The 13,444-nt window shown below is 39.8% G+C and overlaps 1 pseudogene; it reads left to right on the top strand.

Annotated features, from left to right (window-relative positions):
• The first annotated feature begins 314 nt into the window (after positions 1–314).
• The window catches only part of LOC142074714 (oncostatin-M-specific receptor subunit beta-like), a 41,238-nt pseudogene continuing 28,108 nt past the window's right edge, over positions 315–13,444 (top strand).

Here is a 13,444-nt window from a genome sequence, read left to right as displayed (position 1 = left end):
TTTGAGGATGTGGGTTGCAGCTGGCAGCTGTTTTAAATAAGCAAAGCAAAGGGCGCTGAGAAAGGAAAGTTGTATGAAGTATGATTTGGAATATGCGGCTTTAGGAAGATTGATGCAAGACAGTGAATCTGTGGTCAACTAGTACTAGATGCAGGGGCTTCCTTTTCTTACACGTGGATATTCCAGGTACTGCAGCAGTATGTGCACTATATAGCTTCAACTCCCAGCCAATGACTCCTGAATACTATGTGCCTGATCTTGAAAGAGGTTTCAGTTGAATTTTGGTGCTTTAATGCCTTTGAAGAGAGGTTTGACAAAATGTTTATCTTAGGTATATTTACCAGATGAATAATGGGAATTTCTTTTTCCTCTCATCCATGGCATCACAAAAGCATTGGCCTGGATGGGACTTTGGGGATCAAGCCAGCCTTTTGCTCTGAAGGAGAAACAGTTTACCTGAAGATATTTATTTAGACCATTCACAAACTATCTACTGAAGGAGATTTTATCTCTTCCCAAGGTAATTCACTCCTGCACTTTCTCTACTTCTTGAGTGATTGCTCTTTAATTGTCAGGTCTCTGAATAATTCCTGTTGCTGCTGAATATTATTGTAATTGCTGCCAGGTCTCCAAAATGGTTCTGTTCTACTGATACATCTATCAGTACTGATTAATTTCAGGTTAGGCTGGGGAGTCCTGAATCCATTTGTATCTGGTTTATCACACCCCAGGTTACATTTTTCCAAAGGGAAGAATTACAAGTAGAATATATATTCATGAGTGAAAAAAAAATCTATCAGTGATTCATGCTACAGACTGACAAGACATCTGTCTGCTTTATTTCCCCCACAGGTGTTGAATTTTTAGAATGGGGAAGAATATAGGGTAAAATGAAAAATTTCTTGCTCAGCTAACTTCTGTAGCTCTGACAGATCATTTTGTGCCCAATCATCCTCAACTTACGACTTAGTATTATCCCCCATTTTATAGGTCATTTCACAGTGTGTCCCAATAACCAGATTCATCACAGAAATTAGAACCAGAACTACTATTGTTAATGCTGGCAAAGAATTAGAGCTTAGGGGAGTGATTATTTCCTTCTATTTGGCACTTATGAGGCCATATCTAAATTACTGTGTCCAGTTTTGGGCTCACAGTACAAAGAAGACTGACAGACTGGACTGAGTCCAGCAGAGAGACACCAGGAGGCTTTGGAGGCTGGAGCACATGTAGGAGTCACTGAAGGAGCTGAGTTTGCTTAACCTTGAGAAGAGAAAGGTTAGGGCAGCTCTAACTGCATTCCTCACCTAACTAATGGGAAATTACTGAGAAGACAAAGCTAAGCTTTTTGCAGAGATGTACAGCAGAAGGGCAAGAGGAAACGGGTGCAAATTGTAGCAAAGAAAATTCAGCTTGAATATAAGGAGAAAAAAAACCTTCACAGTGAGGATGGTTAAGCACTGGAACAAGGTGCCCAGAGAAGTTGTGGAATCTCCATCCTTGGAGTTCTTCAAAACTCAGTTGGACAAACTGCTTTGTGATTCTGTGACAGACTAGAGAAATGCTGTTGCAAAATTATTTTAATGATAAAAGAATGTGTGTCTGCACACCATATTCTAAATCACTGGCATGAGAGCTGCTTGTTCTTACCTGCAATTCATGGAAACAAAGTACACAGGCATTCCAGGTTGAAGCATGGTGACAAAACATGACTTCTCTTAGGCTTAAAAAGAAAGTCAGCATTGATTCATTCTCAGATGAAGAACTGTGGTATACTAGTGTGGTATTTCTGAAAGAACATCACTTCATATCTTTTCAGATTGGCAAATCTGAACCAAGCTATTCACCAAAACAATGCTTGTGATTGTCACTTTTCTTGTGGCATTCGATAGTTGCTCCCTAGTTCTCAGAGGTAGTACTTCACCTGTTTCAGGGTGATGAATTATTTAGATACCTAAAAACCTTCCCTGACTTCCTGTCTTCATTTCCTTTGTTGTTCAATTGTTTTCACTTTTGGCAAGGATGTAGTTAATCTATTATTGTTATGTTTGGGGTTTTTTTTAAATTAAATTAATAATGTATTTTGTACAACTGTTTTAATTTTCTTTTAATCTTTTTAACCAAGACACAGACTTTTTAAATGATGGCTTTATAAAAGTACTTAATTATTGATAATACAGAATAAGTGCTTGACATTAGTTGGTAGTAATTACTGTCTATGATTAATTTGTTATTCATAGGCAGAAGTTTCTGCATAAAGATGATTTAGGTCAAAATATTACTCATATATTAAGGACTGTATTTCTTTTTTCTCGAATAGTGTTTCATTTATTTACATTTACTTCATGTTCCCTTTTGTTAGAGAATTCCAAAACTTTTCCCATGATAACTGATTTGATAGCTACAATTGCACATATTATCACAATTCATTATACAGTATTAAACTAGATTATTAACATACTGAATAGTGAAAAGCATTGTAGCTGTCCAAAAATATGTTTGTATTCTGATGGTCATTTAGTATATTACACTGCCCTTTAGTAGCATACGGTATTTGTACTATGGAGCAATAAAAATGATCTAGGATGTGTCATTAGTGAACTGACAGTGTAAATGACTGGAGAGAGGTAGTTAAATTAGACATTTATTTCAATACAATAGTTGAGAATGCCTCTTAAGAGCAGAAAAGGGTTTGGATTTGTTTTCCAAATAGGAAGTAGTTTAAACAAATACTCTAATATGTTATGACTTCCACAATACTTTCCCATTAGATTTAATGTTGGATTTAACTGATATATGACAAATAGCTTTGTGTCCAGCCCCGAAGATGTTTACAAAATCAGGAGTCCTGTGGGGCCAGGTTTTGTTCATGCTGATATAAGTCAGGAGATACGCCACTGAACCTAACTGACTAACTGTCCTGGTTTTGGCTGTGATAGAGTTAAATTTCGTCCTAGTGCTGTGTTTTGGATTTAGTATGAGGAGAATGTTGATAACACACTGATGTTTTCAGTTGTTGCGAAGTACCCTGTCAAGGACAGCTTCCATGCTCTACCAAACAGAGGCTGGGAGGAGGGAGCATAGCCAGGACAGCTGGCCCATGGGGTATTCCATACCATGTGACGTCATGTGACGTTTCTATGGTTGCTATCAATGGTATAACAGTAAAAATCACCCAGATTAATGAAGAATGAACTCCGATGAAACTGAGCAAAGTGCAACGATGATAGGACTGAACGAGCGCAGCAATACTGGAATCAGAACTGGCTTCAGGATGCAACAATCCAACACCACACACCATCTCTCCTGCCCTGAAGGACTGTTATGACAGATGGAGCCCAAAGTCATGGACTAAATGAACTCAGTGGACATTTTAGAGGGATGGCCCATAGAGTAAGGGAATGATATCTGTGTGTGTGTGTGTGTATATAAAGACAAGAAAGGTGGTGGTGATTAATTGGAATGTATTGGAAAATGTGAGACCTAGGCATGACGTAGATGGTATAGAATAAGGGGTGGATACTGTCCTGGTTTCGGCTGGGGTAGAGTTAAATTTCTTCCTAGTGCTGTGTTTTGGATTTAGTATGAGAAGAATGTTGATAACACACTGATGTTTTCAGTTGTTGCTAAGTACCCTCCTAGTCAAGGACATTCAGCTTAAAAAAACCCAACCAACCAACCAAACAAGCATTGGGAGGGAGCATAGCTGGGACAGCTGGCCAACAGGGTATTCCATACCATGTGACGTCACGCTCGGTATATGAATGGTAGGCATGTTCCAGGAAGTAGGGATCGCTACTTGGTTATCGGTCAGCGCGGGTGGTGAGCAATTGCATTGTGCATCACTCACTTTGTATATTCTATTATTATTATTATTATTATTTCTTTTTCTGTTCTATTAAACTGTCTTTATCTCAATCCACAAATTTTACTTTTTTTTCCTCCCAATTCTTCCCCCCATCCCACTGTGGCGGGGGGGGGGGGGGGGGGGGGGGGGGGGGGGGGGGGAGTGAGTGAGCGAGCAGCTGTGTGGTGTTTAGCTGCCTGCCAGGTTAAATCACAACACTACCCTTGTATTAAATTGGTCTTAGAGCAGAAAGTCAACTCCATTGACTTTAAAGGCAGTTTTATTTTCACTTTTTTTTCTGAAAAAGGGCATGCAAGATTTGGCTTTGTATCTCAATATTAATTTCTTATAATTCAAAATAATAGAAACGTACTGAAGAGTTACCAGAAGTTTTAACATAATCTGCCTTGGAAAGACTTCTTTTTGTGTCACTTACTTGCCACTCACTGTTGTATAACAAAGAGCCATTCTATCATGTTTATTCCAGACAAAACATATCAAATTATTTTCCCTTTTAGATATTAAATTTGAGCAGGTGATAAAAAAAGTCTAAACTTAAAAAATCTATGAAGAAGCAGATTTCCCCAAGTCAGTTCTTGAAACAGTCTATTAGTTGCATGTGAATTAGGCCTAGGTTCTCAAAAATATTTAGATTCTTTATTCATGTTGATTTTAGTGTTGTCCAAATACTTTTTGAGGATACTGGTATAATGGCAAGAAAGAGTGCAGAAGCCTATACATTAGGCAAGGCAATGCTCACCTTTTAAATATGGGGGCCTCCACAAAGCATTTGTGCTCACAAGGAAAAAATTGGGGCACACTGCAGCAAGGGTGCTTGTGAGTGTTGAGTACTGGGTTGCAGTGCTGCACCCAGGACTCTTCTACGTTTTCCATTTGACCTTTAGAAACTTGCAAAAAAAAGTTGAAATCTTTTCTTTTGAGCCATTGGAGAAATTCAGAGCTTCCCAAAACCAGTGAATCTAAGGCAGGGTCATTAAACTTAAGTGTCTGCAGCTCTGAGGTATTAAATTGGAGGTTTTCTGCCCGGAAGAAATTCTGGAGTGAATTCCTGGCCCTTCTGAAATCAGTAAATGTTCTGTCCTTGGCTTTAGTGGGGACAGAAGGTCATCCTGGTTATCTGTCTTGCTAAGCAGTTCCAACTTCTGTTATAGAAGCAGTGGTAGAAGGCTCTCTTTATCAGTATTCTGCACAGCTCCAGAAATGTAAAATGTGGAAATTAAAAGTTAAAGATAGCTGTATCCATAATCCTGTTCCTGTTATTTGGACTCCTGTACCCTCTGTGCCCGAGTGCTTTTAACCATACTGCTGCTGAATGTTTACCTCTCCCTTCTGCATGGGGGAATTTGCAGGTGATTCATGTCTTATGAGATCTGACATACAATCAGTCCCTCAGGACTGAGCTGTGCAAGTCAAACAGAGTTTCATCCTGTCACAATGTGAGCGTAAAAGGCTAGATAGAGCTCTGTGGTGCTTGAGATGACAGTCCTTCTAGGAATGGAAGTTGCTAAGACTTTGATACATGTATTTCAACTCCAACCTAACTAAAGCCCTCCATATAGTGTCCTGGGTGCTGGCAAAGGGCAAGACCATGCTTGCCTAAGTCTGCTGGATTCGTCAGTCAGGCTCTAGGTGGAGCAGAAACCTTAAGGCCTTTCACACCTTTAATACTTTTTTTTTCCTAGTTAGGATGGATCTCTTGTTACTTGTGCAGGAGGAAAGCAAAAAATATATCAGGACAAACTTTTGTTTTAATATTCCTTAGCAACAAGTGGAGGTAAATCTTTAAAGGTATTGTGTGGTTTATTTGTTTAGATTAAATTGAACTTTTTGAGTGTAGTGTATTTTTCCCTATTATGTAACCAGGTCCTAAAAACAAGAGGATTTTTTCACTCCTCATCTTTCTTTGTCCATTCTTCCTGAATTTCTCTTAAACTGCCTGGAGTCCATGTGGTTGGGTTTTTATTTATTCATTCTTAAATACAATAGTCTAGATAATATTACTGTCTGGCATGCATTTCTCCTAAAAGAAACAAATAAATAGACATGTCTTCTTTCCTGATAAGTCTTGCGCAGGAAAAGGCGGATGAATGATGAATCGCTTCATGGTTCTGGCAGTACTGCTCCCCCTGAGGACTTGCTACGCTACATATTCACAGCAAGGTAAATGTCTGAACATTTGCTTTTTTATTTGGAAGCCATCTACAACAAGTGAAGCTTTGGACTTGCTCATTTGTAAGTCTCCTGTGATTAAGCAACATGTTACACACTTAATCAAATTATTATCTTTGGTAAGGTAATGAAGCAACTTGTATAATTACCTTTGTAACCCCATCATGGAAAATTGCCTGTTGAATCAATAACTTGCAACGATATGAAGCCAGAGTGTATTTATTTGCTCCCTCTCTGTCTCATATGTTTTTGATCTGTAATCTGTCCTCTTTAAATAATTTATTTCCTCTTTGATAACTTTTATGCTTTTCTACCTCTTCCCTTCACTTTCCCTTTCTTGTTTGTCTCATCTATGAAAACTTTAGGACTTCTGTTGGCTCTTTTCTGGTTGTGCCACAAAATCCCAGGACCAGATTTTTATTTCTTAAACTTCACATATGTATCTAATACAAAGAAAAAAGCAAATATGCACATTCTGAGGGAACAAAATTGAATATAAGGATAACTTTCCAGAAGGCTGTATATTTTAAGGTAAAAGTACTGATTGCATGCTTGCTGCTGGCAATAGCATTGGGCATGACTCCATTAAAAGAAAGAAAAAAGAAAAAAAAAAAAGAATTAATATTTTTTAATTAAATTTTCTGTGACCACCATTAATAAGGCAGAACTTGCCAAACTATAGTCTGCATTATAGAAGTTGTATTGCCTTTAATTAAGTTGGTGAAGGAGGGAGAGGGTGGTGGGTTTTTTTTGTATTAATGTACTTGGTATCATACCAAAGGGGTAATATATCTGTTTCAGACTTTTTTGCCTCTCTTCAACCTTGAAATTCATGTGTTCACACTCCATTCAACCAAGGTGCCAGTTCCTCAGTTTTGAGACTCTATTACCAATGCCCCTAGACTGGCAGAACTTTGTAATGCAGGCAAGTCCAAACAGTTACTGCATTACAGTAACTTGGTCGCTTGTTTTCACATGCAGTTGTTCAGGAATAAAATTAGTCTCTGTTGTTAATCATAAAGCTGTTCATGTAGTCTGAGTTAGCTTTCAAGTTAAAACAAGTCTTAAGATGCCTTGGTTATTTAACTTTACTAGGAGGGGAAGATTATAACTGTGAATACTACAAATATTTCTACATGTGTAAATTATGCTACAAAAGTCTTTAAGTCCCACATTGTAACTCAGTGGTCTTCAAGATTTTGGCTATATCCTTAGCTATATTGTTTCTTCTGTTTGTTGGTACTGTGTATAAGCCCTGACTGGTGATCTAGACTCTCTTATGACAGGCTCTGAGGAAAACAAATTTGTGTGAGGTCCCAAGTGATATGTCATCTAAATAAAAGGAGATAGTGGAGGGACGCTCGTACAGATGGATAAAAAACAGAAACCAATGAGACCTTTGGGTTTTTTTGTCAGGTTAATTAAATATGGCAGGTGAAACTATTCTCCATGGTGAGAAACAGGATGAGCTTTTAGCTTGGACAAAAAGAGACAGATGTAGAGAAGAGAGGCAAGCTCATCATCAATGCAATAGTGACGCTTGCAACTAGAATTGGCCAGAGAAGGAGCAAAAAAGAGGATAGGGAAATTCAGAAGATACGCAGGGGTTTCTTTTAATGGTGCACCCTGAAGGAGGAAGGGGTTTCTGCCAACTAGCTGGCTTTTCTTTCAGGTATATTTGTTTCCTTTCCCTGGAAGTCTTATTTTGCACCTGTGAGTTTCACTGAGAGACTAGCCAGGTCCCTTCCTTTAGGTTTGTTTATTTGTGCCGGGCCCATCTGTCTTCAGCACTGCAGAAGGAAAACACAAGAATGGCAAGCGTCTGAGCTTTAGATTGGCCACCTATTTGCATATGCAAAATAAGATCCCCTCAGAGGCTTGGTACATGGTGCTTCAGGTAACAGGATGATGAAGGTACAGGTAAGGCTGACCAAAAAATGAGCAGCTAAGATTACATACTGGAGAGGAACAACATTACAGTCAATTGCTTAGCATAAGTGGGATTTTAACAGCCTTTATCTATAAGATACTCTGCTTCCACAGTTAATTTTATGGCTCACTTCGTTGCTTTGGTTGTTCTGGCTCCCTGCCTGGTTAGTCCTTGGCAGTGAAGCTAACAATATTTCTGTTTTCCAGTAAAACCTAAAAATTGCTGCTCCCTTGTCATTTAGGCAAGTGAAATTTATCCCCAGGCCTTCCACTTTTATTCAGTTCCAGACATCTACTAGTTGTCATAGGTGCTGGGTTTCCTTGTGGTAGTGTAAAACTGATGGCCTTTTTTTTTTTTATTCCTTGCTGTTCAAAAGCAACTGTCAAGCAGCAGATCTGTTTTTTAAGGACCATGTCATAACCATGGCCAAAAAGGAAATTTTATTTCTGCATGTGAAACGTTTTTGTATTTACCTTACAGGAGACACTAATGCTGTCAAATTCTGCTTTCATGTAATTACACATGTTCATCTTTTTCCAGTAATTATATATTAAGGCTGCAGTGAGAATTGATAGAAGAGGAAGGTATGTGTGCATATATGTGTGTGTATACTTCTTCCTCAAAAACTTTTTAGGATACTGCAATCCTGTTTCTGAGACCAAGTGTTTGAACAATGAAACCTTGATTTCTCCCTCCAAGCATATCTGAAGAAGCCTATACCAGTAGTTTCCTCTAGATCAAAAGCATGTGGTTTTCATTTTGCTTTGACTTCCAGTACCTTTCAAAATTGAATGGATTAAAAATATACCAACAGAGTTTGTAGATGACTTGCTAAAAGAGAAACAATCCTTTCTTCCAGCAGTTTTTTATAAGTTGTTACTAATGGTACAATATATATTTTGCTCCATTTATTATTTAATTATAGGCTGGACTTGTATAAACAACTATGCTGTGTCAGTGTCTGTATTCTCATAGTTAATAAATATGCTTATAAAGTATTTTTTGCTTCCCTTGATTGTTCAGGGATTGTTATAACTACTGCTTCTCTTAAGCCTTTAATTTCCTACAGTTAATGTAAAGATCCATATGTAGGGAAACTGCTGCACAGAAGTTAGTGCACAGCAGGCACTGCAGGATAAATTGCAAAATGATTTGGATATCTGATTGCTGCCAGGAGCGTCTATCAAAATGTAGATTCTCAAACTAAATTTCCTGAATGCTTGTGTTTCTGCCAGTAATATTCTCTAAAAGTCTCAGATAATCATTGGGTCAGTGGGTGAAGCACATCTGGGAGAATTGACTGGAGGTGGCAGTTTTGTGAGAAGGAGCTGCTGAGGTCTCTCAATCCAGGCTGTCCCTGAGGACTGTGGCTGCAGTGGGGTAGGAATGCCCAGAATGAGTTCTGTTTTATTAAAGCATACAGTTATTTCTGTGATTTCTTTTCTGTGTCCTGGTCAGTATCAGCATTCTGACCCTGTCATTTATAACAAGCAGAAGCATCTTGGAAAGCAACTGTGGCAAAAGAAAAAGCCTAGTTACTTGGCCATTTCAGTTCCCTGGCTTCATTAACAACCAGATCAAGTTTAGGGTTGGGTTTGTTTGTTTTCGTTGTGTTTTTTTGTGGTTTTTCGTTGTTGTTGGTTGTTTGGTTGTTTTTCAGGGAGGAGAGAAGATACACATCAGTGAGTGCCATATTTCATCTCTTCCAAGAGTTAGGTTTTTTTGGGAGGGTGACAGAGCAGACATCTAAAAAGAGGGACCACTCATAAGGTGATCTGTAGTTTTCAGCAGGCTAGTCTTCTTAAGGAGCCTTTCCTTTCCTGACATCAAAAGGGACTTCAGTCTGACTTTTAAACTTTAGTTTATCCTGGGAATTAAACCCAGGCCCACAAAAGGATGGAGGTGCCATTATTAACTAGGTGTCTAATTCCAGTAGAAGAATCCACAGCCCTGACTAAAGTACCTAAGCTCTGTGTAGAGCAACCAGGAATGTGCCTAATACTAGACTATCATCTGAGCTAGCTAGTGAAGGGAAACTCTTAACCCATCCTGTTCAAATTACGTGATTTGCATTAATTAATTTAATAATAATTATGTCAGAGAGCAAAAATGAGCCTGCATTTTCTGCACTAATGATTAGAAGGGTTGCTGGAGGTTGGGATTTCTTGAGATTCAGTCCCTGTTAATACACTATGTTGTTCCCCTTCATAAGACTATAAAGGGAAGGATCAATATTCCCATAAAGTAGCTAATAAATTGAGGGCATAAAGAAATTAAATAGCATACCCAATGTCATGGTGGGGGGCTATTGAATAGATTCAGGAACCTCATTCTAGCCTGCTGATGCCTTAAGATGAAACATTATCTTTGTTTTTGATATCAACAGCATGGACCTTGATCACTTCTTCCCCCCCTCTTCAGAACTGTCTGGAACCTATCTTACCTCTAACCACTGTTGTTTCAGATCTGCTTTGCAACTTGGCCGTATTTGAAGGACTAAAGCACACATAAACATTAACATTTTTGTGTGCTCCTAGAATCCCTTGTGTTTCCGGTAATATACCTTAACATTTCCAACGATTTGGCTCTTCGTCTGCTGGTGGAATGGGATGTTGACAAGTCAGCACATGATGCTGAGCTGGCAATGTCTTTTGAAATACAAGTCCGTCGAACAAATGAAACTACTACTGTATGGACAGTAAGTGTATTTTAAAAAAAAAGGTATATTAGTTATTTACAATATAAAGGAAGCTAAAGGAAAATCAAATGTTCAGATGCATATGCAGATAGCTTTGCTGTATAGGTTTATGATTTACAACATAGTATTGACAAAACTGTACTAGAAATACCTCCATGTTTCACTAGGTGACAGACTTGGTCTAATGTTATGCCCAGTTTTTGTGAAAACAAAATATTGGCTTAGATGAAGAAGTAATTTCCACCTGTGCAGAATGTAGATATGCCTTGCATACCCTTATTGAGGGATTGTGGTGGGCAGACTTAGGAGATCTGATTTTAAAGGCCTCTGTTTCCCTTCCAAGGTGCAGGTCCCCTAAGCAGCCTCCCAGAAAAATCCCTTCCATTGCTCCTAAAGGCAGGCTTTTTTTTAGCATGATGACTACCCTTCACTGGGGACTAACTGAGCATGAGTCATGTTGCTGCAACTCCTCTCACCTTACGAACCAAACAGGATAGTCTCAGTGTGAGTGAAGCCTTTTAAGCCCTGTGCTTGGCAAATAAGGCAATTGCCTGTTAGCAATTACCTTATGCTCGCCTCTTCCAGTTAGGGAAGAAGGTAGTAATGTCTCTTTTGCAAAGTCCCTATCCTGCTAGTTTTCCTTAACACCTAAACCAGCCAAATTTTTTGAAGACGTGGAGATATGATCACCCAAATCATAGGCTTAGGCCTGCTCCTGATTTTTTCCCCAGTCTGTGACTTCAGTGTGAGAACTTTTGTCTCCCAAGAAAATTTCCTCTCCTTTGGATCTGACAAAAATGTTTTGGGAACTAAATGCATGTCTCAAGGATATTATAGCTTATTATGAGTCATCTGTTGATTGAACTATGGAAGAATATTAAATGCACATGTTAAAACAGTTTTCCAATTTTACTAACTCATTTAAAGCTGCTATTTGTGAGAAAGCACATAAAACGGAGAAGGGCTTATTTTTCTGAAACCAGGAGTCAATAAAATAAGATGGGCAATGTTAAGAGTCACAACTTAGTGCTGATCAGCCAAGTTGGTAGTATTTTGTCTCGGAGTTTGAAGAACCACATCTTCACTGCAGATGAACTCTATGCAGTTCAGAAGATTTTGACCACTTTTATACATGGGGTGGGATTTTTAACACCCCATGGGTAGATCTAACCCTGAAGTATGAAACTGAGGCCATATAGCTCCAAACAATTAAGTGGGTTTTTGGAGTATCCTACCAAAAAACTCTTGTTAACTTACTGGAAGAAAGATTAAAATCCAAGGACGTAGCCTGTACTGTTACTCATAATAAACAAGACAAGGAAAATAAACAGGATATTTTGGATGTCGGTGTGTCCTGGTTTCGGCTGGGATAGGGTTAAATTTCTTCCTAGTGCTGTGTTTTGGATTTAGTATGAGGAGAATGTTGATAACACACTGATGTTTTCAGTTGTTGCTAAGTGCCCTCCTAGTCCAAGGACAGCTCCCGTGCCTACTGACTGAGCTAGGTACACAAGATGGGAGGGAACATAATCAGGACAGCCAGCCCAGCTGGCCAATGGGGTATTCCATACCATGTGACGTCATGCTCAGTATATGAACGGTAGGCGTGATCCAGGAAGTACCGATCGCTACTTGGTTATCGGTCACCACCCGGTGAGCAATTGCATTGTGCATCACTCATTTTGTATATTCTATCATTATTTATTATCATTATTCTCCCTTTTCTGTTCTATTAAACTGTCTTTATCTCAACCCACGAGTTTTTCTCACTCTTACCCTTCCGATTCTCTCCCCGTCCCACTGGGGGGGCGGGGGGAGTGAGTGAGCGGCTGCGTGGTATTTGGCTGCCTGCCAGGTTAAACCACGACACAGGGCCATCACGGGTAGAGGAGGAGGAAGAGGAAGAACTCGTAAACAAGATGGAAACCACCCGATCCCTATCCCTGAGTGAGCTGCGAGATATGCGAAAAGATTTCAGTCGTCCTCCAGGTGAGCATATTGTTACCTATATTTGCAGAAGGCAAAGGCAGGGACGGGGAGAATGAAGAGCCGCCCACTGTAGGAGAAGATCAGGTTCGAGACCATCTAAGGAACCTGAAGGTGCACAAGTCCATGGGACCCGTGAGATCCATCCGCGGGCCCTGAGGGAACTAACGGATGAAGTTGCTAAGCCACTATCCATCATATTTGAGAAGTCGTGGCAGTCCGGTGAAGTTCCCGCTGACTGGAAAAGGGGAAACATAACCCCCATTTTTAAAAAGGAAAAAAAGGAGGACCCGGGGAACTACAGGCCAGTCAGCCTCACCTCTGTGCCTGGGAAGATCATGGAACAGATCCTCCTGGAAGCTATGCTAAGGCACATGGAGGACAGGGAGGTGATTCGAGACAGCCAGCATGGTTTCAGTAAGGGCAATTCCTGCCTGACGAACCTAGTGGCCTTCTATGATGGAGTGACTACATCAATGGACATGGGAAGGGCTACAGATGTCATCTATCTGGACCTCTGTAAGGCCTTTGACACGGTCCCCCACAACATCCTTCTCTTTAAATTGGAGAGATATGAATTTCATGGGTGGACTGTTCGGTGGATGAGGAATTGGTTGGATGGTCACACCCAGAGGGTAGTGGTCAACGGCTCAATGTCCAGATGGAGATTGGTGACGAGTGGTGTGCCTCAGGGGTCTGTATTGGGACCGGTACTGTTTAATATCTTCATCAATGACATAGACAATGGGATCGAGTGCACCCTCAGCAAGTTTGCAGACGACACCAAGCTGAG

This window comes from Calonectris borealis, chromosome W, assembly GCF_964195595.1.
Source record: "Calonectris borealis chromosome W, bCalBor7.hap1.2, whole genome shotgun sequence".
In the NCBI taxonomy this organism is placed as follows: Eukaryota; Metazoa; Chordata; class Aves; order Procellariiformes; family Procellariidae; genus Calonectris; species Calonectris borealis.
The sequence above is the reverse complement of the archived record's forward strand: the minus strand, read 5'-3'. Positions and strand labels throughout refer to the sequence as shown.